The sequence below is a fragment of the Eleutherodactylus coqui genome, chromosome 1, assembly GCF_035609145.1.
Source record: "Eleutherodactylus coqui strain aEleCoq1 chromosome 1, aEleCoq1.hap1, whole genome shotgun sequence".
NCBI classification, from domain to species: domain Eukaryota; kingdom Metazoa; phylum Chordata; class Amphibia; order Anura; family Eleutherodactylidae; genus Eleutherodactylus; species Eleutherodactylus coqui.
In genome coordinates, this window is record NC_089837.1 from 259,136,053 (window position 1) to 259,161,926 (window position 25,874).

The window sequence follows — 25,874 nt, forward strand, 5'->3', positions numbered from 1 at the left end:
TATGTTCTGTGTTATCACAATAAAGGAAGAATAATAAAGAGGTTCTGTGAATTGGTCTTAACATCAAATACCAAGTGTGGCACATCTGTAATCATATAACAAAATAAGACTACCACAGAGGAGCCCTTGATTAAATGTATATGTTAAGTTGTGCTCATGTTTTCGGGTGTTTTATATCACTCTCTTTCATCTCATTTTGAGAAAGGTAGGCTTTATAAGAAGCTGATCAGCTCTAGCATTAGATTGTATCTCTGGTACAAGTAAATGGTTATTTATGAAGAGCTATAGCACACACTATATGCTAATCTCAAAGAGGTCAGCAGGAGACGTACATCTGAGAAGAACATCAAGCAAAGATAAATTGAATACCAGAGATAGCTAGTTCTTGAATATGTATTCAGGGCTCCTTGCTCATCTCTGCTGCAAGATTATGTAAATACCACTGAAGCTCATAACACTGCCGGCAGCAACAAATTAGATAAAATTATTTTTCACATTCAATGCAATTTATTCAACTCAAGCAGAATATAAGCAGATTGAAGGCAGGGCTTAAAGGACTGACAAGCTACATCTTTTTTTTCTTTCAATTCCAACAACCATGTTATTTCTAAGCTCTACATAATTGCTGTATTGTATAATATGATATGAATACACACATATGCATATTACTTTATAATATATAGCTAAAGACAAAAGCCACCTGTGTCCTAATCATTGAGATGTCAAAAGAACGTTCTCATTGTTCTATTGCACAGAATGGTGTGCTGTCAATAGTGTCAGTTCCATTCTTTATTTCTTGCACTGATCATAGACGTCAGGACAGGACTGGAATGCTACTGTACACATGAATACACGCTAATAGCTACTAATATGTAACTTTCATGTCAGAAGGAAGAGGACTGGCGCAACACAGATGTTGGGACAGGTAAATACTAATTGTCCGCTATGTGAATGGCAGTGTGATAGAGGCACTACAGTGTTGTCTGATGGTTCCTTTAGTTTCCTTAGATTATATAGATGCCTAGCTATTTCTTTCCTGTTGGTCTGGATTTTATTTCACTTTATTATACTACAGATTTTTTTCTTATCATCCTATATTTTATCTAGAGTCTCACCTAATTGTATCTTTCTTTAGGCACTCATCAGTTTATTACCCACTTTATTTTATTACCATAATGTATAATTTTATCATAATATGCCTTTTTATAATAATTTATCATAACTAGATTGACCCAATCTTCGTTACGCGAACATAAAATGTTTCAAAAGTGGTGATTGTGAACTTCTAAATCTGCTTGGTTAGGTGATTATTTAGAGTGTCACTTTGTATTTAGAACAGATACCTTATATAAAAAGCCTACAGGTCTCTGTCTGTCTGTCTTTCTCTCTGTTTGTCTGCCTGTTTGTCTCTCTGTTTCTCACTCTGTCTCTTCCTCTCTCATTGTCTTTCTCTCTATTTGTCTTTCTATTGCTCTCCCTATGTCTATCGGTTTCTCTGGGTCTCTCTGTTACTCTCTCTCATTCTGTCTGTCTTTCGCTCTAGTTCTATCTGTCTATTGCTCGCTCTTTGTCTATCGCTCTCTCTCTCTCTGTGTCTTTCCATCGCTCTTTCTCTGTCTGTTTCTCTCTGTCTCTCTATTGCTTTCTCTATTTGTCTCTCTATCGCTCTCTCTGTCTCTCTTCGCTCTCTCTCTCTGTGTTTCACCATCTCTCTATTGTTCGCTCTGTCTGTTTCTCTGTCTCTCTATCGTTTTCTCTTTCTGTCTGTCCCTATTGCTCTCATTCTGTTTTTCTATTATTCTCACTCTGTCAGTTTCTCTATTGCTCATTTACTGTCCCTCTATTGCTCTCTCTATCGATAGAGAGAGAGCAATAGAGAGACAGTGAGAGAGCGATAGAGAGAGACAGTAAGAGAAAGAGCGATAGAGAGATGGTGATAGAGAGAGACAGACAGAGAGAGAGAGCAATAGAGAGACAGTGAGAGAGCGATAGAGACAGTGAGCAATAGAGAGAGAGACAGTGAAAGAGCGATAGAAAGACAGCAATAGAGAGACAATGATACAGACACAGAGAGAAAGCAATAGAGAGACAGAGTGAGAGCAATAGACAGAGAGAGCCATAGGGAGATAATGAAAGAGCGATAGAAACACAGAGGGAAAGTGATAGAGAGACGGAGGGAGCGATAGACAGAAAGAGAGATAGTGAGACAGTCTGTCTCTATCACTCTGTCTGTCTCACTATCTCTCTTTCTGTCTATCGCTCCCTCCGTCTCTCTATCACTTTCTCTCTGTGTTTCTATCGCTCTTTCATTGTCTCCCTATGGCTCTCTCTGTGTCTATTGCTCTCACTCTGTCTCTCTATTGCTTTCTCTCTGTGTCTCTATTGTTGTCCCTCTATTGCTGTCTCTCTATCGTTCTTTCACTGTCTCTCTCTCTATTGCTCACTGTCTCTATTGCTCTCTCACTCTGTCTCTCTGTCTCTCTATTGCTGTCTCTCTCTCTATCACCATCTCTCTATTGCTCTTTCTCTCACTGTCTCTCTATCACTCTCTCACTGTCTCTCTATTGCTCTCTCTCTATCGCTGTCTCTCTATTGCTCTGTCTCTATTGCTCTTTCTCTCTTACTGTCCCTCTATCACTCTCTCTGACTCTATTGTTCTCTCACTCTGTCTCTCTTATTGCTCTCTCTCTCTGTCTGTCTCTCTATCGCTGTCTTTCTCTATTGCTGGCTTTCTATCGCTCTTTCTCTCACTGTCTCTCTCTATCGCTCTCTTACTGTTTCTCTCTATCGCTCTTTCACTGTCTCTCTATTGCTCTCTATTTTTCTCTGTCTATCGCTCTTTCTCTCACTGTGTCTCTATAGCTCTTTCACTCTGTGTCTCTTTTGCTCTTTCTCATTGTCTTTCTATCGCTCTCTCTGTCTCTATTGTTATCTCTGTCTCTCTGTCTCTCTATCACTCTTGGTTGGACAGTGTATGGTGCAGCTTAACAATGCTTCACTCATTCCAGCACATCCCTGAAGCACAGCAGCACACGCCCATAGATTTGAAATTGTAACTTCCAACCCGCCTGACAGCTCCCTGAATGTATTAACCTCACATTTGATGATTATACGGCACCGGTGAGCATGCGTGTCATCTAATGACACCAGCATCATACACCAAAGTTAAAGCAAAGGGGTCACAGTATGGTGCAAGAAAAAGCATGTAAGCTTATTTATATTAGATATGTTTTTGTGACATATATAATTGGCATTAGCATTTTATAGCTATTTGGCACATATGATTTTATTTGTGTGTGTATTCTCACCCCTTTTATATATGAACGTATCAGTTGAGCTTGACATAGTTAATCTTCTCTCATTCTTCCAGATTTTTTGGGTGTTTCAGTTCTTGTATTACATAATATATTAATTAACTCTTCATCTGTTCCGACACCCCTCTCATCTGTGTTTTAAAGTTAAGTTCCCCATGATTTATATCGCTCACCAGCTGTCCAGCTTCTTGTTCTGCCACTGAATGACTAAACCGCAAATAACCCATATTACTATAGTGTTCTTATTACTTAAAGGGGTTGTCCCGCGAAACAAAGTGGGGGTAAGCACTTCTGTATGGCCATATTAATGCACTTTGTAATATACATTGTGCATTAATTATGAGCCATACAGAAGTTATTCACTTACCTGTTCCGTTGCTGGCATCCTCGTCTCCATGGTGCCGTCTAATCTTCAGCGTCTAATCGCCGATTAGACGCGCTTGCGCAGTCCGGTCTTCTCCTTTGCTGAATGGGGCTGCTCGTGCCGGAGAGCGGCTCCTCGTAGCTCCGCCCCGTCACGTTTGCCGATTCCAGCCAATCAGGAGGCTGGAATCGGCAATGGACCGCACAGAAGCCCTGCGGTCCACCGAGGGTGAAGATCCCGGCGGCCATCTTCACAAGGTAAGTATGAAGACGCCGGACCACGGGGATTCGGGTAAGTACTATCTGGTTTGTTTTTTTTATCCCTGCATCGGGTTTGTCTCGCACCGAACGGGGGGGCTATTGAAAAAAAAAAAACCCGTTTCGGCGCGGGACAAGCCCTTTAAACATCTGTCCATGTGTAATTTAATTTTATATGGCATTAATTAATAATTTTTATATGATATTAATTAATTATTTACTTTATTATAAGTTCAATATGTATTCAGGTCAGCAGTAGCTTAAACACGCACTGACCTGCAAGTTACTTTCTCTTTCTATATTCAGCTGCATTTGTATCAATTTGAGTTTTGTATACTTACAGTATATATACTTGTGTAACTATTATAAAGTCTTTCATATACACTTTTACCATTTATTAGTGTGCTCAGCAGAATTCCTGTCTTTAATCACGTGACTTGCTGACATCACCCTTTGGCTTGAAACGCAGGCTTTTAAAATCACCATGTCTTCCTGCACTATTGTGTAAATGGCAAGATAAAGATGTGGCACTGAAATGTGTTGTCTAGTTTCAATAAAAGTGTTGCTGTTCAACTATTCTACAGGTCCTCCTCTTAGCGCACTTGCATTACTTCTTTCTTCTGGACTTCCGTGCACGTACTCCCCGTTGTTCCGTAAAGGCTGCAACTGGAGCATTATTTTAGCACTTTTATGGTTTTGTGCTGCTGCACAACCTTTGGAGATACCATTTTTCCTAAATTTTAAGTTAATGTTTTCTATGTTTGGGTTCCTCTGCACAATGGAGCGCCTCCTGGATTACCTTTTCCAGATGCTCCTCTGATACTTTTAAAGAGTATTCCCATCTGAGACATTTATGGCAATGTTTGATAGCTTTAATACTCCAGGGAGGACAAGATAAGATGGAGAGGTGGTAAAAGATGCATGTAGCTCTCTCCATTGTACTTTATGGGTTTTAAAATGCTCTGCTCTTTCTGTAACACCAATAAGCTAAAATCGAGGTAGCTGTATGCATGTGCAGCCTCATGACGGCTCTTCTCTTGGATTCAGAAAAAAGGGCTATGGAAAATACATTTTCTCAATAAGTGGGAGCCTTATAAGTGGAATCCCACCAATCAGACACTTCTGGTATATGCCGTTAGTATGCCATAAATGTAAGAGATGGGAATACCTATAACCCTTAAAGTCTTATTGCAGCAATCTGGCCTTTGAAACAGAACATAGCTGCAATGCATAAGTTTTGTAAAACACCAATGTATTCAACCCCAAACCCACTTGAACTGTTTCATCTTTTCTTCTGACAATATTGTAACAATAAATTACACAAGATTTGTTGCGCATTTCCAGAAAGTCATTGTCAAAACTACCATGGTTTTAGCAAAACCAGAATAGAAGTGTTATATGTGGATTCACCCTTAAAGGGATTCTGTCATCAGGTTCATGCTGCCCAAACTAAGGGGATCTTGAATCAGGTTAGGAAAACCTGTTGTCCCTATGGGTGTTTTATTCGGAAACGCTGTGGCATTTCCAAATAACTGCACTTTGAAGTTTAAATCAGAGATGTGCTCCGAGCTTGCAGTTTTTCAGAAGAAAACTCCCACAGGGCTATAGGCATCCATGGTAACTGACTGCTCAGAGTGCAGAACACATCCTTTGGCTGTTCATTAATGCCAGGGGCATCTTTTGAGCATGTTCTCTAGATGTTCATTACTGGAGCATACCCCACAGAGCATAGTCTTATTGTGCTGCCTGTGCTACATCCAAAAGCAGGGTTGAAAGTAGAGCATCAAGATGGCAGAGCCCATTGCAAACTACAAAGATGTACCTGTCAAGCCAGTTCTCAATGTGATACTTATTTATGGTGTGATCTGGCTGGTCTGCACTGAGCAGGCTAAAATAGAGTGGGCTAAAGGAGATCCTCTCTCTACAGGCTGTTCATGATTCACTCTGTGATGTCACAGACTACTCTGGGAGTAATGCATCAATGTGAAAATTAATATGTCTTATAAGAACTGTATCATTATTTATTTCAAGTCAGTTATATTATATAATTGGTCTCCGTAAGAACATGGAGATCTGGTATCATCACTTTAGTGGCCTGTCTGTTGCTAGGAAACAACACTCACATTAATATTTCTAATCTCCTTTTTCTACAGTTAACCCCTTAATTCTATATGACGTTTGGATGGCGAGAGATGAGGGGTTGGTCCTACTCTATACAATGAAGGTGTTGGATGTTTCTTACAGCTGCCACCTACTCACAACAGCTACAATCAAAAAAAAATATATACAACAACAGAATTGCGCTTTTTTTGGTCACCCCGTCTCCAAGAAAAATGTAATAAAAAGTGATTAAAAAGTCATATGTACTCGAAAATGGTACCAATAGAAATTACAGATCGTCTTGCAAAAGTTAAGGCTGTCAGAAGATGGTGGCAGAAAATAATTATATTTTTTTCCAAAGATATTTTAAAAGTAGTACAGCAAAAAAAAAGCTATATTTGATATCATAGTATTCGTACTGACTCATACAATAAAGTTATCATATCATTTTTTGCAGCAGTGCGTACAACGTAGAAACAACACCTCCCAAGGATGGCGGAGTTTAATTTTTTTCCATTTCACTCATCTTACAATTTCTAAAAGGTTTTTCAGTACATTATATGGTACATTATATAATACCATTGAAAAATACAACTCGTCCTGCAAAAAAACACCCCTGAAACAGCTATGAATAAATAAGAGTGTTATGATTTTTTAAAAGGGGGGAAGAAAAGCCCCCCAAAAAAAGAAAAAGAAAAAATTGGGCCACATCCTTAAGAGGACAGGTCATTTCTCCTGACATGTCTGTTTAGTAAATACTTTTATTCCTCATGAAATAATGATGGGACATCTTTCTTTGAATTCTGAATTGTGACGTTCATTTGCTATTTCTTCTGAATATTTGTATGAATAAATTGAAAACAAATGGTTGTTACCATTCTCCTTGTCAAAGGGGTTTATCTCTCCACTGTCTGATACTGTCGTCATTGATTTGTCAATGTCAAACTGTATAGAGCACATCCCAAACTGCTAACCAGTTGTCAATTTAGTCCTAAATTTCCAGGAGAAATAACACAACATAGAGTTATAAGAAAAGATGCTTTGTAATTGTTATTTCATGTAAAGTACAATTATTTACTAGAAAAAAAACATGTTAGAAGAGCTGACAGATCCTCTTTAACCACTTAGGGATGCGGTCCTTTTTTTCCACCCATTTTCGGTCGCCCCTCCCCCCCCCCCTTAAAAAATCCTAACTCTTTTATTGAACTATCAACGTAGATGTCCAAGGGATTGTTTTTTGCAGGAAGAGTTATATGTTTCAATGGTACTATCTAACATACTGTATAATGTACTGAAAAACGTAAAAAAAAATTCTAAGTAACATAGTATGTTAGGCTGAATGAAGACAATGTCCATCTAGCTCAGCCTGCTTCAACCCTCCACCCCCCTATGTTGGTCCAGAGGAAGGCAAAAAAAATAACCCACAAGTCAATTTAGCTCATTTGGAGACAATAAATTCCTTCCTGACTCCATAATGGCAGCCAGAGTTATTGCTGGATCAACATTCGAGATCAACAATCCCACCTGTCACCTAATGTCTATATCCTGTAATATTATAGCGCTCTAGATAGATGTCCAGTCCCCTATTAAACTCCTCTATGGATTTTGCCATCACCACGTTCTCAGGCAGAGAGTTCCACAGTCTCACTGCTCTTACAGTAAAGAAACGCCTTCTATGTTGGCGATGAAACCTGCTTTCTTCTAAACGTAGTCAATGCCCTCTTGTTACCATCACAGTCCTGGGTATAAACAGATATGGCAGCAGGAATATGTGTCATCCCTAACCACCGGCGCAAGAAATATAAACCAAAAGAAAGAACGTTTACTGGGCATGACTGCATGCTTGAGTACGCAGTCATGTGCAGTACAATTTTGCTGCCATATGCATGGTCACGGCCAGCTCCACAGCTGTAAAACACTGGAGGTGCTCTGCAGTGTTTCTTGCTTACACCCATATAAGCCTGGCCTAAGAGAGCCTGGTATTTATTTTCAGCAGACCAGTAGTGATTAGCTGGCTAGAACAATACACACCCAGCCAGCGTGCTCCTGGAAACCCATAGAACTACAGGTCCCAGGAGCACAACGTGACAGGTGTGATATCAACAAGCTCTCCAATGCTGCTGCTGTTTGCCAGTTGTGCCAATTTTTTGTTTACCACTCACTTTCTAAAAAAAGCAAAACGCAGAAAGCTAGGACATGATGCAATTTTTTTTTACCGCCACATCACAATGAGAATGCAAGCATTGAAAATCATTGGTTTCATAATTCTGCGTTTACACTCACTCTCGCATTGTGCGTTTTTATCGTAAGTGTGAAGGTCCCCTAAATGCTGTAAAATACAATTACATAAGTTGTCACTTTAAATACGTGTGAATACTTTAAAAACATTCAGCTTGTGGCTGTACTATTAATAATATCCTTCTATGTAATATATTATCCAATATACTGTACATTTAAGTAATAGTCTTATTTAAAAAGAGACTACTTTCTTATTTGTTACATATAGATTTAGCAACATTATAAATCAGTGACTACACAAACATTTATCAAGACCGCATTGTAATTCAGTGAGCAATCAACAGTCATAATGCCTGGCACACAAATATAACACACTTTCATTTTCTCTCTTTTAGCCATTGTCATTTTCTATTTATTATCATTAATGAATAAAATCTACAGTTGGATCATGTACATGTGGATAAAAGAACTCAGTATGTCTAGAGCTGTAACCAACTAAATAAACTAAATAAAATATTGTTTTTGAATGTTGATCTACATAAGAGACATTGTTCAAGCACACTGTAAAGGTCCATAAAGACTGCTCTGTATAGGTAGGTTTTATAAAGAGCTATTTAAAGGGAACTGTCACCAACTATAAGCACCGTAAACTAAGTTATAGTCCCTATAGTTTAGGTGATGTGGAATTCGAGGAGCCTCTTTTTATACTTAGCAAGCTTGACTCTTTTAAGAAGGGATTGCGTGTGTATTCCCATTCATCTCTGCGGAATAAGTTGGGTCTATACAAATAAAGATTATTATTATTATTATCTCTATGGGAGTGCACACAGCCTTCTGGAAAGAGTCAAACCTGCTGTTCAAGTGCTAACTTCACCAGGGGACATTGCAAGAGCTGGAAACTGGGTGACTATGAAAAGTAGCTCCTTGGACTCCATGTCACCAAAATTATAAGCACCACACCGTGCTTATAGATAGTTGGCGACATGTTCCCTTTAAAGAAATAGAATTTCACATAGAAAATTTGCCGTATAAGAGTCACACAGGAAATCACAAGTGAATAAAGCAGCAGAGTAGAAGTGGCCGAGTAGAAAGTATGGCAGCGCATGATATAATTTTTCCCTCTGGTCCTTGGACAAATTTTGCTCTGGGACTGGAGGGTGACTTTAAGCTAAGGATTTTTACTGCAAATTATTGTTCCTTTTGACAGTGTTATTATGAAAATGTTTTAATTTAAATATGCGCTTCAACTGCTCAGCCACTTTTCATAAAGAAGCTACAATAACTTGGTAATCCACTGATCACTGTAGGACCTGCTGATAAAACAAGCGTCAATCAGTAGTTTTTGCCAGGGAAAGCTGCAGGCACTATGTAGAATTATATACTACACATTCTAAGGAATTACTTTACTGACTATACTGGCAATCTATACTGGCTCTCCACTCTGGCCGAATTTACAGTGGAATATACTATATCATGCAATACTCAAAAGCAAAAAAGAAAAGTGTCATCATTACCTTCACTTTTTGTCCTTACTTCTGAGTCATCTGTTTAAAGAAGCCCAATTGGATAATAATGTACTAAGGTCGTTTGGTCTCTTAAGCTTCCACAACCGTTGAACATTTTTATTGATAAGCTGAAATCAAGATTCATTTGGTCCTGTAATGTTTCTTTACCTAAAAGAAAAAAAAGAATTGTGAAAACATGCTTACATATATATTGTAATACATAAATTGATCCTTAGTTTCAGTCTGTGTTATACCCCAGATCTGCTTCTTGCTACTGGAAACAGAAATTGCAATATGTGTTAAGCAAATTGTGCTTTCCAGGGCAGGTGGCTGCATGAAGAAACATAAGGAGAAAAAGCTGTCCAGAAATAGATAAAGCTTGGTTTCTACGCTTTGCCTGCTTTATTAACAGTATTTAAAAGAAAAAAAGAAAAAGCATAAAATGTTGGATTTAGATGTTGCTTCCAGACCTTCTCACTTTCTTCCAATGACCTTGTGAGAACCAACGCTCAGCTTCCTAACATAGTTTGTTAGGCTGAAAAAAATATATGTCCATCTAGGTCAGCCTATTACCCCCAATGTTGATCGAGAGGAACGCAAAAAACCCCAATGAGGTAAAAGCAAATTTTGCTAATTTAAAAGGGTTTTGTCATAAAAGAAAAATCTATACTCACCTATTTCTTCCCTGTCAAAATCCTTACCACATCTTCTCATGACTGAGCTTCTCCAGTGTCTCAGGTCACCTAATCGCACACACTGGCCATCTTGTTATGAAGCTGGCATTCCTCACATTCCTTCCAGCCAGGTCAGTGAAGGTCACATCCCTGTGCTGTAGCATTCGCTGGCTAGGAAAGAATTGTAATCTATTTCAGAGACAGCTCTTATGAGCAATCAAGTAGATCGATACTCCCCCTGCTGGCCTGTGAGCTGTGATGTAATGTACATTGGCTGGCAGGTAGAAGACTGCCAACCAATATACGTAACCTCAAAGGAAGGAGAAGTATCAGGCAGTTTAAGGTGATGTGACCCCCCTGGACTGTTGAAGATCAGGTAAGTAGACTGACGGGGTAGGAATAGGTAAGTATAGATTTTTTTTTTTATGACAGAACCCCTTTAAGGGAAAAAAAATTCTCCCTGACCCCAGTCTGGCAATCGGAATAATGCCTGGATCAACAACCTTCTGAAGTAATTAGGGAATATCACATGTAATATTGTAACGCTCAAGAAAAGTGTCCAGACACCTCTTAAACTCTTTTATTAAATTTGCCATCACCATGTTCTCAGGCAGAGAGTTCCATATTCTCACTGCTCTTACAGTAAAGAACACCATTCTATGTTGGTGTGGAAACCATCTTTTAACAATGATGCCACTTGTTATAGTTGCGGTCCTGGGAATAAATAGATCATGGGATGGATCTTTGTATTGACCCCTGCTATATTTATACATTGTTATTAGGTTGCCCCTCAGCCATCTTTTTTTTATTGGTTAAATAATTTTTATTGAGTTTCAATAAACAAAAATATTACAGCATCATTTTGTGTCTGCTCTTCATTTATAGTCATAAAGCTAGCCTTAACAAAATAAAATACCACCAGCATCCTCCATTCCTTCACACCTAGTTGCTACCGAGGAAACCTGGTAAACTACAGGTAGTCGCTCCATGGACAGGAGAGCTAGCGATGATGTACAGGCTTCAAGATTAATAGATGCTTTAGAACAAACTAATAGGGAAATGGGGATTAGGTATAGTAGGGGAAGGGGGGAAGGAGGACCATCTGTAGCAACCGGGAGCTCAAAAGTATTTCTCTATGAATACATTTTGTTAATTAAGTTTAAAGGGGTAAGGCACCCGTTTGGAGCCATGCTTTCAGTTAAGTGGAACTCCTGAATAAGATCTAAGCCGTCAAGACTGTATAGTATTTTTGGATTTTGGCCATATTTGTTGCGGCTAGCTCCTCCATTTGGCTAATGTTATCAAGGGTCTCCAGCCACACAATCCTCGTGGGAGGAGTAGATGACCTCCACAGCCTTGGTATTATCTGTCTCATGGCAATGAAAAAGAATTTGAGGGCACTATTTTTAATTCTTGAGAAGGGTCCTGGGATCATGGACAGCAAAGCTGCTTCTGGGGTAAGGATCACGGAGTCTCTGTGTACTGTATTGTAAAGGCTACTAATCTCCTGCCACTGGGAAGGACCAGAGGGCAGGACCACCAGATGTGTAAGAAGTCTCCTCTCCCTCTGGAACACCTTTAGCAGGAGTCCGGGTCTGGGGGTACATCTTTGCTAAACGCAAAGGCATCCTATACCATTGCGATAAAATTTTGTAGTTTGTTTCTTGGAATTTCGATGACATCACCAGCGAGTGAGTCAGTGTAAAAGCCCTACTCCATGTCTCCCCTTGAAAGGATGTTCCCCGCTCTCTCCCAGTTCTCTACAAAACCCATTGTATTATCACTGGTTTCCATTGCCAGTAAGAGACTGTATAGTATTGAGATACGCGCTCAGTAGAGATGAGCAAGCATCAAAATGCTCGAGTGCTCGTTACTCGAGTCGAACTTTCAGTGATGCTCGAGAGTTCGTTTCGAGTAACGAACCCCATTGAAGTTAATGGGCGACTCAAGCACTTTTGTATATGACTGGTGCTCCGCTAAGGTTTTCATTTGTGAAAATCTTAGCAAATCACCAAAGTCATGTAAAAAACACAGAAATGGATAGGGCAGGCGAGGAGCAACATGCAGGACTGCATTTCGGGCTCCGAGGTCTCACTATTAAGCCACAATAGTGGCAAGAGTGAGACAACCCCCCACCACCGTACTGTCAGCATAAAGATCGTTCTCCTCTGCCACAGCTGTAACAGCTGTGGCAGAGAAGAACGATGTTAGCCCATTGAATTCAATGAAAGCAATGGGCTGCCGGCGAGCGCGGGATGAATTTTCGGGAAGGGCTTAAAAATATAAGCCCTTCTCTGAAATTCATCCAGAAATGTGTAAAAACAAAAAAAATATATATACTCACCTGGTCCCGGCAGACGGAGTTCAGCCGCGGCCGCCGGCAGTTCTCCTGAACTGCTCAGAGTAGTATTCAGCAGCCGGGGCTTTAAAATCCCCGCCTGCTGAATGAGCTGCCTCTGATTGGTCAGGCTGTGACCAATCAGAGGCAGCTCATTCAGCAGGCGGGGATTTTAAAGCCCCGGCTGCTGAATACTACTCTGAGCAGTTCAGGAGAATTGCCGGCGGCCGCGGCTGACCTCCGGCTGCAGCGGAAAGGTGAGTATTAGAGATGAGCGAACGTGTTCTTCCGAGCTTGATATTCGTGCGAATATTAGGGTGTTCGGGATGTTCGTTATTCGTAACGAACACCATGCGGTGTTCTGGTTATTTTCACTTCCTTCCCTGAGACGTTAGCGCGCTTTTCTGGCCAATTGAAAGACAGGGAAGGCATTACAACTTCCCCCTGTGACGTTCAAGCCCTATACCACCCCCCTGCAGTGAGTGGCTGGGAAGATCAGGTGTCACCCGAACATAAAAGTCGGCCCCTCCCGCGGTTCGCCTCAGATGCGGTGTGAGTTAGATGAGGGACAGTGCTGTTTGTACCGGAGCTGCTGTAGGGAAAGAATTGGTAGTTAGTGTAGGCTTCAAGACCCCCCAAAGGTCCTTATTAGGGCCACTGATAGCTGTGTGTTGGCTGCTGTTAGCAGTGGCAAATTTTTTTTTCTCAAAATCGCCTCTGCAGACCGTTGCACCTGGCATTAGGGACAGAAGTGCTGCATAGGCAGGGAGAGTGTTAGGAGTGAGTGTAGCCTTCAAGAACCTCAACAGTCCTTTCTAGGGCCATATTTATCCGTGTGCAGTACTGTCCAGGCTGCTGTTAGCTGTGCTGCATTTTTTTTTGCTTCTCAAAATCGCCTCTGCAGACCATTGCACCCTCCATTGATACTGCAGGGAAAGAATTGTATAGGCAGGGCGACAACACAGTTGTTATTCATTGAATATACGCAGTGCTGCCTTTTGGTGGAAAAAAACTGAAAACAAATCTATTTGTCCAGCCTCTGTCCGTCCTAAGGGCGGTGGAGACGTGTGAGCTGCGTGAACAACATTGCTAAATCAGACGCACCCAGCTACGCTTTACTGCTGGCTTCGCATTTGCTTTCCTTAATTGGGAAAAAAATACCTGCTCTCCAAGAGTTATAATAACTCTGCTACCCTCACGTTCTGTGACACATAAGCAGGGACACAGCACAGTTATTAAACTTCTCATGTTCATTGAATATACGCAGTGCTGCCTTTTGGTGGAAAAAAACTGAAAACAAATCTATTTGTCCAGCCTCTGTCCGTCCTAAGGGCGGTGGAGACGTGTGAGCTGCGTGAACAACATTGCTAAATCAGACGCACCCAGCTACGCTTTACTGCTGGCTTCGCCATTTGCTTTCCTTAATTGGGAAAAAAATACCTGCTCTCCAAGAGTTATAATAACTCTGCTACCCTCACGTTCTGTGACACATAAGCAGGGACACAGCACAGTTATTAAACTTCTCATGTTCATTGAATATACGCAGTGCTGCCTTTTGGTGGAAAAAAACTGAAAACAAATCTATTTGTCCAGCCTCTGTCCGTCCTAAGGGCGGTGGAGACGTGTGAGCTGCGTGAACAACATTGCTAAATCAGACGCACCCAGCTACGCTTTACTGCTGGCTTCGCCATTTGCTTTCCTTAATTGGGAAAAAAATACCTGCTCTCCAAGAGTTATAATAACTCTGCTACCCTCACGTTCTGTGACACATAAGCAGGGACACAGCACAGTTATTAAACTTCTCATGTTCATTGAATATACGCAGTGCTGCCTTTTGGTGGAAAAAAACTGAAAACAAATCTATTTGTCCAGCCTCTGTCCGTCCTAAGGGCGGTGGAGACGTGTGAGCTGCGTGAACAACATTGCTAAATCAGACGCACCCAGCTACGCTTTACTGCTGGCTTCGCCATTTGCTTTCCTTAATTGGTAAAAAAATACCTGCTCTCCAAGAGTTATAATAACTCTGCTACCTTCACGTTCTGTGACACATTAGCAGGGACACAGCACAGTTATTAAACTTAGATAATTCATTCACTAGAGGCAGTGGGGCCTTTCGTTTTCCAAAAAGGGCAAAAATTATATTTGGCCTGCAGTCTTGCGCCAATTTATTTCCTGCCTGTGAAATCAAATCACTGGTAATACAGCATGCTGAGGGGTAGGGGTAGGCCTAGAGGACGTGGACGCGGCCGAGGACGCGGAGGGCCAAGTCAGGGTGTGGGCACAGCCCGAGCTCCTGATCCCGGTGTGTCGCAGCCGACTGCTGCGCGATTAGGAGAGAGGCACGTTTCTGGCGTCCCCACATTCATCGCCCAATTAATGGGTCCACGCGGGAGACGGTTATTAGAAAATGAGCAGTGTGAGCAGGTCCTGTCCTGGATGGCAGAAAGTGCTTCGAGCAACCTATCGTCTACCCGCAGTTCTGCGCCGTCCACTGCTGCCAATCCGAATCCTCTGTCTGCTGCTCCTCCTTCCTCCCAGCCTCCTCACTCCACTACAATAACACCTGCTCAGGAGCGGGAACACTCCCAGGAACTGTTCTCGGGCCCCTGCTTAGATTGGGCAGCAGCGGTTCCTCTCCCACCAGAGGAGTTTATCGTCACTGATGCCCAACCATTCGAAAGTTCCCGGGGTCCGGGGGAAGAGGCTGGGGACTTCCGCCAACTGTCTCAACAACTTTCTGTGGGTGAGGAGGATGATGACGATCAGACACAGTTGTCTTGCAGTGAGGTAGTAGTAAGGGCAGTAAGTCCGAGGGAGCAGCGCACAGAGGATTCGGAGGAAGAGCAGCAGGACGATGAGGTGACTGACCCCACCTGGTGTGCAACGCTTACTCAGGAGGACAGGTCTTCAGAGGGGGAGTCAAGGGCATCAGCAGGGCAGGTTGCAAGAGGCAGTGCGGTGGCCAGGGGTAGAGGCAGGGCCAGACCGAATAATCCACCAAGTGTTTCCCAAAGCGCCCCCTCGCGCCATGCCACCCTGCAGAGGCCGAGGTGCTCTAAGGTCTGGCAGTTTTTCACAGAGACGCCTGACGACCGACGAACAGTGGTGTGCAACCTTTGTTGCGCAAAGCTCAGCCGGGGAGCCAACACCAACAGCCTCACCACCACCACCATGCGCAGACATATGATGGCCAAGCACCCCACAAGGTGGGACGAAGGCCGTTCACCGCCTCCGGTTTGCACCCCTGCCTCTCCCCCTGTGCCCCAACCTGCCACTGAGATGCAACCCCCCTCTCAGGACACAGGCACTACCGCCTCATGGCCTGCACCCACACCCTCATCTCCGCTGTCCTCGGCCCCATCCAGCAGTGTAGTTCAGCGCACCGTTCAGCCGTCGCTTGCGCAAGTGTTCGAGCGCAAGCGCAAGTACGCCGCCACGCACCCGCACGCTCAAACGTTAACCGTCCGCATAGCAAAATTCATCAGCCTTGAGATGCTGCCGTATAGGGTTGTGGAAACTGAGTCCTTCAAAAGTATCATGGAGGCGGCGGCCCCGCGCTACTCAGTTCCCAGTCGCCACTACTTTTCCCGATGTGCCGTCCCAGCCCTGCACGACCACGTCTCCCGCAACATTGTGCGCGCCCTCACCAACGCGGTTACTGCCACGGTCCACTTAACTACGGACACGTGGACAAGCACAGGCGGGCAGGGCCACTACATCTCCCTGACGGCACATTGGGTGAATTTAGTGGAGGCTGGGACAGAGTCAGAGCCTGGGACCGCTCACGTCCTACCCACCCCCAGAATTGCGGGCCCCAGCTCTGTGGTGGTATCTGCGGAGGTGTATGCTTCCTCCACTAAAGCACCCTCCTCCTCCTCCTCCTCCTCTTCCTCTGTCTTGCAATCAAGATGTGTTAGCAGCAGCATGTCGCCAGCAGTCGGTGTCGCGCGGTGTGGCAGCACAGCGGTGGGCAAGCGTCAGCAGGCCGTGCTGAAACTACTCAGCTTAGGCGATAAGAGGCACACGGCCCACGAACTGCTGCAGGGTCTGACACAGCAGACCGACCGCTGGCTTGCGCCGCTGAGCCTCCAACCGGGCATGGTCGTGTGTGACAACGGCCGTAACCTGGTGGCGGCTCTGCAGCTCGGCAGCCTCACGCACGTGCCATGCCTGGCCCACGTCTTTAATTTGGTGGTTCAGCGGTTTCTGAAAAGCTACCCACGCTTGTCAGACCTGCTCGTAAAGGCGCGCCGGCTCTGCGCACATTTCCGCAAGTCCCACACGGACGCTGCCACCCTGCGCACCCTGCAACATCACTTTAAGCTGCCAGTGCACCGACTGCTGTGCGACGTGCCCACACGGTGGAACTGTACGCTCCACATGTTGGCCAGGCTCTATGAACAACGTAGAGCTATAGTCGAATACCAACTCCAACATGGGCGGCGCAGTGGGAGTCAGCCTCCTCAATTCCTTTCAGAAGAGTGGGCCTGGTTGGCAGACATCTGCCATGTCCTTGGTAATTTTGAGGAGTCTACCCAGGTGGTGAGCGGCGATGCTACAATCATTAGCGTCACCATTCCTCTGCTATGCATCTTGAGAAATTCCCTGCAAACCATAAAGGCAGCTGCTTTGCGCTCGGAACCGGGGGCGGGGGAAGACAGTATGCCGCTGGATAGTCAGGGCACCCTCCTGTCTATTTCTCAGCGCGTACAGGAGGAGGAGGAGGAGCATGAGGAGGATGAGGAGGAGGGGGAAGAGACAGCTTGGCCCGCTGCTGACGGTACACCGGCTGATTGCCTGTCATCCTTTCAGCGTGTATGGCCTGAGGAGGAGGAGGAGGAGGATCCTGATAGTGATCTTCCTAGTGAAGACAGCCATGTGTTGCGTACAGGTACCCTGGCACACATGGCTGACTTCATGTTAGGATGCCTTTCTCGTGACCCTCGCGTTGCACGCATTCTGGCCACGACGGATTACTGGGTGTACACACTGCTCGATCCACGGTATAAGGAGAACCTGCCCACTCTGATTCCCGAAGAGGAAAGGGGTTCGAGAGTGTTGCTATACCACAGGACCCTTGCGGACAAGCTGATGGTAAAATTCCCAGCCGACAGCGCTAGTGGCAGAAGGCGCAGTACCGAGGGCAAGGTAGCAGGGGATGTGCGTAGATCGAGCAGCATGTACATCCCAGGCAGTGCAACAGTCTTTAAGGGCCTGGCCAGCTTTATGGCTCCCCACCAAGACTGTGTCACCGCTCCCCAGTCACGGCTGAGTCGGCGGGAGCACTGTAAAAGGATGGTGAGGGAGTACGTAGCGGATCGCACGACCATCCTTGGTGACGCCTCTGCCCCCTACAACTACTGGGTGTCGAAGCTGGACATGTGGCCTGAACTAGCGCTGTATGCCCTGGAGGTGCTTGCTTGTCCTGCGGCTAGCGTCTTGTCGGAGAGGGTGTTTAGTGCGGCTGGGGGAATCATCACAGATAAGCGTAGCCGCTTGTCAACCGACAGTGCCGACAGGCTAACACTCATCAAGATGAACAAAGGCTGGATTTCCCCAGACTTCTGTTCTCCACCAGCGGACAGCAGCGATACGTAAGCAATACGTAGGCTGCACCCGCGGATGGAAGCTACGTTCTCTCTCACCATCCAAAACGGGGACATTTCTGCTTCATCAATCTGTGTCTAATATTCCTCCTCCTCCTCCTCCTGCTCCTCCTCCTGAAACCTCACGTAATCACGCTGAACGGGCAATTTTTCTTAGGGCCACAAGGCTCACTCAAATAATTTTTCAGAACAATTTTTATAAGTTTCAATGCGCTTAAAAGCATTGGAACTTTAACTTGAACCAATTTTTCGTTACACTGGGCTGCCTCCAGGCCTAGTTACCACTTAAGCCACATTAACCAAAGCGATTAATGGGTTTCACCTGCCCTCTTGGCTGGCCATGGCCAATTTTTGGGATGTACATTAGTACTGTTGATACAGCAATTTTTGTGGGCCCTCGCCTACAGTGTAATCAAATTAATTTTTAGCCCACCTGCATTACAGCTGACGTTACCTCAGCTGTGTTGGGCAATGCAATGGGATATTTTTATGTACCGCCGGTGGGTTCCAGGGAGCCACCCATGCTGTAGGTGCACACTGAGTTTTTAATACATCTGTACACTTCTAAAGAACCCGTCTGACTGGGGCATGCAGTGTGGGCCGAAGCCCACCTGTATTACGCACGACATTACTACCTCAGCTGTGTTGGGCAATGCAATGGGATATTTCTATGTACCGCCGGTGGCTTCCTGGCACCCACCCAGGCAGTGGGTCCACAGGGAGTTTAACCTACATGTGTCCATTTGTAAAGAACCCCAGTCAGACTGGGGCATGCAGTGTGGGCCGAAGCCCACCTGCATTAACCCTTTCCAGTCCACTGTGTGACCTGTGAAGACATTAGGGTTTAAGGCTGTACAGCTCCGTTGTTGGTAGACGTCCGTCGGGGTTCTCTTACTGTATATTGCCAGCCTCTCTGCTGTCGGAGCCTATCCTACGTGTCAGCTCATGCAGTACTGGCTTTAGCCAGCATATAGCGCCGTTGTATAACAGCAGAAAAAGAGTAAGCCCCCTAGGAAAACCATATACAAATTGGATTGGAAAGGGTTAAGCACAACATTACTACCTCAGCTGTGTTGGGCAATGCAATGGGATATTTCTATGTACCGCCGGTGGCTTCCTGGCACCCACCCATGCTGTAGGTGCACACGGAGTTTTTACTACATCTGTACACTTATAAAGAACCCCAGTCAGACTGGGGCATGCAGTGTGGGCCGAAGCCCACCTGCATTAAGCACGACATTACTACCTCAGCTGTGTTGGGCAATGCAATGGGATATTTCTGTGTACCGCCGGTGGGTTCCAGGGAGCCACCCATGCTGTGGGTCGACAGGGACTTCACAATAGGGAGTTGTACCTGCCTGTGTCTATGAATTAAAAAGCCCGGTCTGACTGGGGCATGCAGACACCTTGACAGAATGAATAGTGTGTGGCACATAGGTTCCCCATTGCTATGCCCACGTGTGCAGCTCCTGATGGCGGTGGCACAGGATTCTATTTCTCATTGCTTCTGTACAGCATTGTGGGCTATCGCTCCGCCACTTTTAAAGAGGGTCGCTGCCTAGCCGTGCCAACCTCTGCAGTGTGTGCCTGCGGTCCCTCGTCATGGCAGACGCAATTCTAAATAGACATGAGCGTGGTGTGGCATGAGGGCAGCTGAAGGCTGCCCAGGGACACTTTGGTGTGCGCTGTGGGGGGGGGAGGGGGGTTGGTTGGGCAGCATGTAACCCAGGAGAAGTGTCAGTGGAGTGTCATGCAGGCAGTGATTGTGCTTTGTTGGAGGTAGTGTGGTGCTTAGGTATGCCATGCTAATGAGGGCTTTTCAGAAGTAAAAGTTGTTGGGAGGGGGGGGGGGGCACTCTTGCCGGTATTGTGGCTTAATAGTGGGACCTGGGAACTTGAGATGCAGCCCAACATGTAGCCCCTCGCCTGCCCTATCCGTTTCTGTGTCATTCCCATCACTTTGTTGAATTGCCCAGTTTTTCACACATGAAAACCTTAGCGAGCATCGGCGAAATACAAAAATGCTCTGGTCGCCCATTGACTTCAATGGGGTTCGTTGTTCGAAACGAACCCTCGAGCATCCCGGGAAGTTCGTTCCGAATAACGAACACCCGAACATTTTGGTGTTCGCTCATCTCTAGTGAGTATACATTTTTTTTTTATTTTTAGACATTTTAGGATGATTTTCAGGTAAGGGCTTATATTTTTAAGTGCTTCCCGAAAATTCATCCCGCGCTCGCCGGCAGCCCATTGCTTTCAATGGAGCAGGCTGTATTGCCGGCTCCATTGAATTCAATAGTCAGTGCTCGTTTAATCGAGACGAGTACAGCGTGGTGCTCGTCTCGAGTAACGAGCATCTCGAGCACCCTAATGCTCGAACGAGCATCAAGCTCGGATGAGTATGCTCGCTCATCTCTAGCGCTCAGCCATCATTTTTAAATGAAATCACCCCAATTGTGATAAACTCTCTGGGTATTGTAGTCTGCCCATTCCATTTATTACTTTAGTTGGCCGCCTTTGAACCCACTCTAGCTCTGATATGTCCTCCTTGACCAGCAGTGCACAAAAGTCACTTGTAAAGAGCAAGAACAATATTCTTGCCATGTGCCCCTATACCTCTTTTGATGCACCCCATGGTCCTATTTGCCTTGGCAGCAGCTGCCTGACACTGGTTGTTCTAGTTAAGTTTGCAGTTAACTAAAATCCCCAAGTCCTTCTCCATGTCACTGTTACCCAGTATTTTCTCATTTAGTGTGTAATGGTGACATGTATTCCCCTTGCTCATGTGCATAACCTTACATTTATCAGTTAAACCTTATTTGCAACTTTTCTCCCCAAAGTGCTGTTTACTCATAGTTTTGTATTATCTGCAAATATTGATATTTTACTGCACAATCCTTCTACCAGGTCATTAATAAATGTATTAAAAAGAATAAGGCATTTTCCTATTACTGCATCATATTGTTGTATTTCCTTTTACTATTTTTTCCTTTTTTCCCCCTTTTTTTTCTTAAGAAGTGTGTGTATTCTGCAAAAAACTACGAAACATCTCATGGAGACCTAGCGTGGCCACGGTAAGATAGAATAATAACTGCAGATCAACATGATGTAATGCTGTCTTAATGTTCATTGAAAATGATTAATAAAAAATGATTGAAACTAAAAAGAATAAGGCCTAATACTGACCCATGTAGTACCAGTGACAGTAGCCCAATCAGAGTATGTACCATTGATAACCACCCTCTGCTTTCTATCAATGAGCCAGTTACTTACTCACTTACACACATTCTCACTCAGACCAGGAATTCTCATTTTATATGCCAATCTTTTATGTGGCACAGTTTCAAATGCTTTGGAAAAGTCAGGGTCCAGTCTACAACTTACCTTCTTATAGAAACTGTTGAGATTTGTTTGACAGGAGCCACGCCCCACCCCAATGCTAATACAGCTATTTTCCTTTAGGTACTCCAAGATAGCATCGCTTAGACACTCTTCAAACATTTTACCCACAATAGACTTGTAATGCACCAATCCAGTGGAACAGACCTCATCACTATAGAGTCCTTATATGTAAGAAACAATGGTCTGTCTATCATAGTACTTAATTCCCCTAAACCCAAGAGAGTATGTTCCTGCGAACAAGCGATTTGTCTTTTACGTTTTTAAAGCAGGGCTGCACTTCTTCCTGGATTAAACTGGTGACATCTAGGGGACAGTTTACTCTATCACTCTGCATTTCATCTCTAAATACACTTTGGAGAAAAAAAACTAATAGATTTTCTTTCTCCTCATAACCATCTACAATTTTTCCTACATTATTTATTAAAGAGCCAACACTTTCAGTATTAATCTTTTTAGTATTTATGTAATTGAAGAACAGCCGGCACGTGCGCAGAGCAGAGCCGATGCGTCAGAGGTGACGTTTCTGTGCAGGCCTCTGCGAGGCTCGCACAGAAATAGGACATGCCGCGTTTTGTTTACCGCGCGAGTTTTCACACAGCTGTCTGCATAGGATTGCATTATCTAATGCAATTCTATGGTAGCGGGCACGGGCAAAACTGCCTTCGTGTTGTTGTGTTTAACCCCTTAATGACGCGGCCCCTTTTTTTCCATTTTTGTTTTTTCCTCTCCCCTTCAAAAAATCGTAACTCCTTTATTTATCCATCGATGTCGCTATATGAGGGGTTGTTTTTAGCAGGACGAGTTGTATTTTTAAATGGTGCCACTTACTGTGCCATAAAATGTACTGAAAAATATTTAAAAAATTCTAAGTGGAGTTAAATGAAAAAAAAAACCCAGCCATTCTGCCATCTTTCAGTGCGGCTTGTTTCTATGGCGCACAAACTGCAACAAAAATGACATGATATATTTATTCTATGGGTCACTACGATTACAACGAAACTTGTATAGTTTTTTCTTTACTGTACTACTCAATTTGTTTCAATTCTTTTCTGCCACCATCTTCTGCGCGCAATAACTTTTTTATTTTTCTGTCGACATAGTTGTGTGAGGGCTCCTTTTTTGGGAGACAGGGTAACTGAAAAAGTGCATTTCTGGCGTTCTTTATTTTTTTCTTCGGACGATGTTCACCGGGAAAATAATGCACTACTTTGATAGATCAGACTTTTACGGACGTGGCGATACCAAATGTGTATTTTTATTTTATGATTTAGATTTTTTAATAATAGCATGCAGAAAACCACCTGGTTGAGATAAGTATACTAATACATTAACATGCATAATACTGAAACCACTTGGGCCCCAAGAGCTGGCAAACATATATTTTGTTACCATTAGTCAAGTAATATTTACCGACAAATAAAAGTACAGAATATGGAACCATGCAAAACATTTTAAGGCATCGCTAGGTCTTATTTAAATCGAATCTACTTGTTGTACCCCCTTTGTAAAAAAAAATAAAAATCAAGCACCCAGAAGGAGTTGTCATTTTGCTGCAAAACTTGGCATGCAGTTACATCTTAGGCAGATATGCAAATAGAGTTTTGGCATGGTTAAATTAATGGTTTGCCACCTGAGGCCTTAACCCTTCCCAATCCTATTTGTATTCTGGTTTTCCTAAGGGGCTTACTCTTTTTCTGCTGTTATAAAACAGCGCTATATACTGGCTAAAGCTGGTACTGCATGAGGTGACACATTGGATAGGCTCCAACAGCAGAGAGGCTTGCAATATACAGTAAGAGAACCCCGACGGACGTCTTTAAACAGTACAGCCTTCAATCATAATGTCTTTAGATGTCAAACAGTCGATTGGAAATGGTTAAAAGTGTTTCCACTCTTTGCTTATGAAAAAGCTCTCATAGGCTACTTGTGTGTAGTGGACCTCTTTTTCTGCTTGTTTAGAGCTTTTGACCACTAGACGCCTCTACGACACTATCAAAAAGATTTTGCGCAGTTAGAATTTGAGAGAGGGCGCATTATTGAAATGCGAGAAGCTGGATGGTCATATCATTTTATTGCCACCAACCAGGCCGTTTTGACTAGACTGTTAGGTGGTGTTGGGATTAGTGGATGTGTGTGGGTATGCACACAAGTCAACTGGGCTCAGAATGCCCTCGACAGACCACCAGTAGAGAGGATCATCTGACAAGCAGGAGCAGCTCCAACTCTTTCATTGTTGACTATTGAGAGACCAGAGACATCATCATTACAGGCTCCGTTGGAACCAAACACTTGACAGAAGGACGATTGGTCTCATGGCGCCCATTGTGTGTACTGCCTTTGACATCCATCTTGGCCTCCATTTCCACTGGTGCAGTGAATGACGAAACTAGACTGCTACGAAGTGGAACCAGGTTGTCTTTAGCGATGAATCCAAGTTTCGTTTGTGCACTGACAGCCATGTTTATTATGTCTGGAAACCTAAGGTTGAGCGCCTCAATCCTATCTTTGTTATGGAGCAGCACATTGCCCCAACCGCTTGTGTAATGGTCTGGGGGACCATCGCATTCAACAGTTGATCACTCCTAGTAGTGGTACGAGGGACAATAACATGGTAGGACTTCCAGGTGTCATTTTCCAGCAGGATAATGCTCGACCGCACACAGCAAGAGTGTCACAGGAATGCTTCCACAACATTGACAAATTTCCATTTATCGGACCATCTTGGACGCATATATCTATATTACTCCCCGAATCCACACCACTTGCAACCTGATTGGTTGTTTAGATTTACTCATTCACGGTGATTGGTTATTTGGGTTGGCTGATTCACAGTGATTGGTTATTTCAGTTGGCTGATTCACGGTGATTGGTTATTTGGTTTGGCTGATTCACGGTGATTGGTTGTTTAGCTTGGCTCGTATAGAAGTGGGGAGTAAAAGGCTAATATGCATCTGGGATGCCAACTTTGAGGTTCACAAATGTTACAGCAAATGTCGAACACTATGTCGCTGGATACCTTAGGGAACCTTTATGTGTCCAAGACCGCTCGTATCACATCTTGCATCCAAGCTAGAGGCGGCCCCACAGGGTTCTAAAGCCTCTCTTCAAGTGTTCACTTCTCTGCAATAAATTATTCTCTTGCTCTGATATTGTAATCACTTACATCCACACTACAATCACACATATAACGTTTCATTCAATTCCGACAACTCCTCGGTGCTTTATGAGTTGTTTTTTTACAATGAGTGTATATTAAAAAATTATAAAACTATCTGTAATGCTTTGTGTTTCTATATTTTCACGCTCTGTGGACTACCATCGATTGTGTCACGGTGGTCTTCATGCATAGACAAACTGGTTGCATTGTTCCAGTCTGTCCGATGGGTTAATGTTTGTTTTTGTGCCTTCTTATTTCTTTACGTGTTAGTTTGGTCGTTGTATTTCTTCAGTGTTTCACCTGTCACTGATTTCTCTTGTTTTGTGTGTGGATTTTACCCTGGTGTTTGTGAAACTCTGTCCAATTGCATTGTCTCTGTCATTATTTAAGTCTGCTTCTAGGTCTGGTTGTGTCTGATTATTGTTTCAGTTTTGTTCATGGTCTGCTGTAAAGCTAAGTGGTGCTTTTGTTTGTTGATTAGTGTTTTTTTTTTTTTTTAGTTGCTAGAGTTATTAGCCGAGGCATGAGATGAGGGGGCTACCTTTATTGAGTTTAGGCAGGGCAGTTCTTGTCCTAGTTGTTAGGGTGAGGTTGTTCCTTCCTCTTTTTATTTAGATGATATTTTTTACCCCGTTCTGCAGTCTGCTCTCTGTATGAAAATAACCTTACATTTGCCCAGGCATGGTGCGTCTTGTGCTCAGGGCGAATGTGACAAATATGTTAGGTTGTGTGTGTGATATTTCAGCTCAGACCTATTTACTTCCATGGAGATGAACTGCAATATCAGAATGAACCCATGGACAAGTGTGGCACTGTTTTATACTTGTGTACAATGACTTTTAAGTTTCTGACAGCTGAAGATTTGTTTCAGACTTATATATTTTACTCACATTTTAATAATTTATCAAACAACTGGGGG